Below are 6,000 nucleotides of genomic sequence, written 5' to 3'. Positions count from 1 at the left end.
TCCTCTGTCTTATTAGCCAGTAACATAACCACTATGTTACTGTATCTATTCGCGCTCCACGGAGTCACTCTCTTTCCATTCATCTTATTTCGTGCTTTTTCTTTCTGCCTCCAGCACCTTTGTCTGTATCCTGTTTTTGTTCTCTCATGTGTCTCTGCTGGATGATCCAAAATTCAGACCTGCCGCTTCTTCCAGCTTTTTCTTCCTTCCACAATCATGGTCCATTTCATTGAGAATTTAATGCGGCCTTGCCTACTCTAACATCCACTTTCACATTCTTACCACTTAAATTTGCTCTGCATCGACCGCTGTTTCTCGGGGGAAAATGTCCAAATGTTCATTTGTTCCTTGAAACCAATCAATACTTTTTGATCTGCGTGACTGTTCCAGAGACAAGCACTAAGAAAGCAGGGCTGGCATTCGGAAGGACAGCGGCATACTTTTCGGTGAAATTTCCATGGGGTATCTTGTGACACGGGGGATGTTAACTGAAGAACTGGGTTTTGTTTTCATGGTCGTTGGCGCTTTTCCCCGAGCAGTTGATGGGCGGGAGAGACGGGCGGCGCGACATAGCTGCGAATGACGGCTGAAAGTTGCACTTTTGGCAGTCTGGGCGGTGCAGTCAGGTCGGAAATGTTCCGCTTGATCTTAATAGGTCTGTGGAAATGTCCGATTGAAAAGGAATGAGGAGAAATGAGAAGAGCGGCAATGGTGAAAAAGTGTCGATTACAGGAGGTTGGCCGTGAGCGAAAGGTCCTTTGAATGTTCGGCGCGGAGGGGATTTTGTTCAGAAACGACACACTTTAAAGCGCGTGGGGAAAGTGAAGTGTGAGCTTTGTCCTTGGGTCAAATTGGGTGTTTTCAGGAAAACAGCCATTGTGAAATCACAAAAATGAAAACAGAAAATGCTGGAAACATTCAGCAGGTCAGGCAGCGCCTGTGGAGAAAGAACCAGAGGTAAGGTTTCAGCCCTCTGAACGTTTTTAGCAGAGCTGGGTAGACTGGTATGGAGGAGAGCAATGCAGCTGTTTAAAATGCTGGCGTCAATCTTCCGATTATGTGGGTTCGGATCCCCCTCTGCTATAATTGGTAGAGCTGTTTATTTTGGCCACGTCACCCAAAAATCTTCTTTCCAAAGAAGTGCGTTTCCGCATTGCTGGCTTACATCTGTTTGCACAAATCAGCAAATTCTGAATTGCCACCCAAAATGTTTCTTGCACGGAGGTGTTGGGAGTGAAAGGGGTGATCCAGGTGAAGTATCAATCAAAGTGCGCAATGGCCCCCTGGTGAACGAAGTATCTCTTATGGTGAGCATAAGATGAAAGATATGTACCATAATTATGTATTTCTTCTTTGCATCACACTCGGATTTATTATCAGGGAATGGACATGAGCAGGTCGATTTACGTCATGCTCCGGTCGCTTTGCATCGCCCCCGACACATAGAATAGAATCATGGAAAGGTTACAGCATGGAAGGAGGCCATTCGGCACATCGAGTCCGTACCGGGTCTCTGCAAGAGCAACCCAGCAAGACCCCACCCCGCCCTTTCCCTGTCGCCCTGTATTTCTTTTTCATTTCAAATACTTATCCAGTTCCCTGTTGAAGGCCATGATTGAATCTGCCTCCACCACCCCCTCGGGCGGTGCATTGCAGATCATGAACACTCGCTGTGTCAAAAAGTTTTTCCTCATGTCACCTTTGGCTCTTTTGCAAAACACCTTGAATCTCTGTCCTCTGGTCCTTGAACCTTCCGCCAATAGGAACAGTTTCTCTCTATCTACTCTGTCCAGATCCTTCATGATTTTGAATACCTCTATTAAATCTCCTCGCAACTGTCTCTATTCCAAGGAGAACAACCCCAGCTTCTCCAGTCTATCCATGAAACTAAAGCCCCTCATTCCTGGAATCTTTCCAGGAATCCCCCACCATCAACATCCAGGTGGTCACCATCAACCAGAAAGTTAACTGGACGAACCACAAAAATACTGTGGCGACAAGAGCAGGTCAGAGGCTGGATATTCTGCACCGAGTGACTCACCTCCTGACTCCCCAAAGCCGTCTCACCATCTACAAGGCGCAAGTCAGGTTTCTAATAGAATACTCATGTGATGGTCATCTACATGAAATGTTAACTCTGTTTCTACATCTAAAGATTCTGCCTGACTTGCTGAGGATGTCCAGCATTAACTGTTTTTATTTCAGTTTGGCAACATAGGCAGTATTTTCATTTTGAATAAAGGAGCTTTCATAAGTTTGCGCATGCGACGAGGTGGCCGAGTGGTTAAGGCGATGGACTGCTAATCCATTGTGCTCTGCACGCGTGGGTTCGAATCCCATCCTCGTCGATATTGTGCTATAATCTTGTTTCTTTCATTCAGTCCTTCCAGAAGGTCGGTTCCTTCCTTCTCGCAACAGTTCCAACCACGAAGGTGTTGAGATTGTGAGGTTGCGAATAATCAAAGTGTGCAGTGGTGTCATTGTAAAACGAGTAAACATTCTGGTCAACGGAAGAGAAACGTATGTACCATAATTATGATGTATGTCCGGATCATTCCGAGTCTGTGTCTGTTCAAAAGCGATGTGCTGTAAATCCCGGATCATTCCGTGTCTGCATTTGTTTAAAAGGGATGTGCTGCAAGTCCCGGATCATTCCGTGTCTGTGTCTGTTTGAAGGGATGTGCTGTAAGTCCCGGATCGTTCCATGTCTCCATCTGTTTAAAAGGGATCTGCTGTAAGTCCCGGATCATTCCGTGTCTGTGTCTGTTTAAAAGGGATGTGCTGTAAGTCCCGGATCACTCCGTGTCTGTGTCTGTTTAAAAGGGATGTGCTGTCAGTCCCGGATCATTCCGTGTCTGTGTCTGTTTAAAAGGGATGTGCTGTCAGTCCCGGATCATTCCGCGTCTGTGTCCGTTTAAAAGGGATGTGCTGTAAGTCCCGGATCATTCCGTGTCTGTGCCTGTTTCAAAGCGATGTGCTGCAAGTCCCGGATCATTCCGTGTCTGTGTCTGTTTGAAAGGGATGTGCTGTCAGTCCCGGATCATTCCGTATCTGTGTCTGTTTCAAAGGGATGTGCTGTCAGTCCCGGATCATTCCGGATCTGTTTCACCCGACTTTCTTGATACCTTTTTCCTTCTGAACTGAAATGACGATCCTCTCTGGAGAAGAAGGTTCACCGCCTGCTGTTGAGATCAAGTTCATTCTGCTAGGCTTCCATTCCAATCTCCGCACTCTATCCCCCATTCAGTCCCACCCCGCCTGGACATTATAATCTGCGATATTCATAAGGGAATGGAGAAGCCGAATATCATGGTTATAATTTTCTTGGCTCCACAACACTGAATATTGTCAATTCCAACGATTCAGAAGGTAATCATAGAATCTTACAGCATAGAAGGAGGCCATTCGGCCATCGTACCTGTGCCGGCTATTTTTCGAAGACCTGTCCAAATTAGACCCACACCCCAGATTTTCCCCATAACCCTGCACATTAGTCCTCTTCAAGTACATGTCCAATTGCCTTTTGAATGATCCTGTGGAATCTGCTTCCACCACCCTTTCAGGAAGTGCGTTCCTGGTCTTAACAAACCCTCTGTGTGAAAAAAAAACTCTTCGATTCCTCTAGTTACTTTGCCAATTATTTTAAATCTATGACCTTTGGTTACCGACCCATTTGCCAGAGGAAATAGTTTCTCCCTACTTGCTCTGTCAAAACCCCTCATTATTTTGAATATCTCTATTAGGTCTCCCGTTAACCATCTCTGCTGTACGGAGAATAATCCCAGCTTCTCCCATCTTTCCAAATAACTGAAGTCCCTCATCCCTGGTATCATCCAGGCCAACCTGCTCTGAATCCTCTTCAATCCCTTTTCATCCTTCGTATAGTATGGTGCCCAGAAATCAACAATACATTCCAGCTGAGGCCTAACCAGTGATTTGTAAAGGTTTAGTGTGACTTCCTTGTATTCAAATTCAATGCCCCCATTTACAAAGCCAAATATTCCATACGCTTTTTTAACTACATTATCAACTTGCCCTGTTTTGTGAATATGCTCCCCCAGGTCCCTCTGCTCTTGCAACCCCCCATAAATTGTTCCATTTCGATTATACTGCCTCTTCTTGTTCTTCTTCCAAAAGTTCATCACTTCACACTGATCGGCGTTAAATCTGTCACGTGACTGCCCATTTCACCAGTCTGTCCATGTTCTCCTGAAGTCTGCTACTATCTTCCTCACTATTTTCTACGTTGCTAAGTTTTGTATCATCCGCAAACTTTCAAACTGCACTTCCTATTCCTACATCCAAGTCATGTATAAAAAACAAGAAAAGCAATAGTCCTAATACCGACCCCTGGGGGATTCCACTGCATATTTCTCTCCAGTCAGAAAAAACATCCGTTCACCACTACTCTCTGCCTCCGATCCTTTAGCTGATTACGTGCTCACGTTGCCACCGGTCCGTTAATCCCACGTGCTTCTAGTTTTCGAATAAGTCTGTGATATGTTAATTTCTAAAATGTGTCCTCAAACTAACTGTAGCCCCGTAATTTTATTCTTTAGCAATGAGAATACAGATATTAAGACCGAATGATGGATTGGGTTCATTCCCATTAGCCGAAGTTAACGGGACCCGAGGAGGTGAAAACCCATCTGGGTTTATATTTTCTAAAAACGGAGACGAAAATCTCAAAGCTGCTCCCGTCGAAATCCAACAATTGGACTGAAGATCCGACATTCTGGAAACCCGGGCGTTCCAGAAACCCTTCTGCAACGCCCGGGTTTCCAGACCTGGCCGTTCAAAGAAGCCGGAGAAGTCCATCAGGGGGAAACACAGAGAGAGAAGAAACGCAGACAGAGAGATACATGCAAAGAAAAATAGTATAAATCTCCAAATTCTGTGATTGAGCAGAATTTAAGATACAGCTTAAAGGCCATTCGTGAAATCTTCGAGGTGGACATACGGGAACTCTGCCAGACTGCATGTTCTAGACTTGTATCCAACGCTACACGTGCAGTCTGCAGCCGTGTGTGCATTGGTGGTTCAGTGTGGAACTCTTGCCTGCCGGCGGTAAACCATGAGTTTGTTTCCAGGACAATGCAGCATCCTTTACCTTTTGTATTCTGTGCCCATGAGATCGCCTGAATTGGGATAAATTCATGTGACGGCTTCAATCCGTCCAACTTCTTGAAAGATTATCTTCATTTCGTCTCCGTGTGTTGCGTGGACAAACCCTCTGCATTCTGTCCTCTGGTGCTCAAACATGTTCTGCTGGAGATAAGTCAAATCAGCCTTCTGCACCGCTGAAAAAATGTGAGAAGCCAATTGGTGATTTTTGACTAAAAATGGGGACACAACGGGGCTCATCCGGGATTTGAACCAATGAAACTCCCTGAGCGAGAATCAGCCCCAAAGAACAACTGGCAACAGAGCCGTGCAGCCACTGTAAAATTTCGCTGCTACGCAGCCGATCCGCCATCCTTTCAGAACGCTCTGTCCACACAATCCCGCTTTCTTGTACAATGTCAAGTTCTGCACTAATTATATCACATCAAAAATATCAAATTTGTTTTGAATGTACGACTTGTATTATCAAGTAACACTTTACAGAATGAATCGCTCTGAAACGACATTGTCGTCTGTCTCGGCATCGTCATAGTTTACACTCTACCATAAGTATTCTTTACTCAAATTGCTGCTTTCATTCACTGTGAGAGCGAAGATCCATGAATGTGGATACATTAGGTACGAATTTATCAGCTGGGTTGCACCTTTCCTTTTCCTACTGTCTCAGTATTTTTTTTCTTTCACATTCTCTGCTATTGCTGCCGGTTAGATCAGCTCTCGCCGTTCAAGGAAGCCTGAGAAGTCCATCGGGGAGAAAACAGAGACAAGAGACAGATACAGGGAGAGAGAGAGAGATGCAGACAAAGAAAATAAAGAGCAAAAATGTCAGGTTTTGCAAACTAGTAGAATTTAAGTTACAGATTGGGAGAGATTCCT

At 45.0% G+C, this 6,000-nt stretch overlaps 1 non-coding gene across 1 annotated transcript; it reads left to right on the top strand.

The window, feature by feature from the left end:
* Positions 1–2,266: 2,266 nt before the first annotated feature.
* On the top strand, positions 2,267–2,348 carry trnas-gcu (transfer RNA serine (anticodon GCU)). The gene has a single exon. It is a non-coding gene; the product is annotated as a tRNA-Ser (tRNA).
* The last annotated feature ends 3,652 nt before the right edge of the window (positions 2,349–6,000 follow it).

Source organism: Heptranchias perlo, chromosome 20, assembly GCF_035084215.1.
Source record: "Heptranchias perlo isolate sHepPer1 chromosome 20, sHepPer1.hap1, whole genome shotgun sequence".
Lineage (NCBI taxonomy): Eukaryota > Metazoa > Chordata > Chondrichthyes > Hexanchiformes > Hexanchidae > Heptranchias > Heptranchias perlo.
This window is presented reverse-complemented; position numbering and strand designations above follow the sequence as displayed.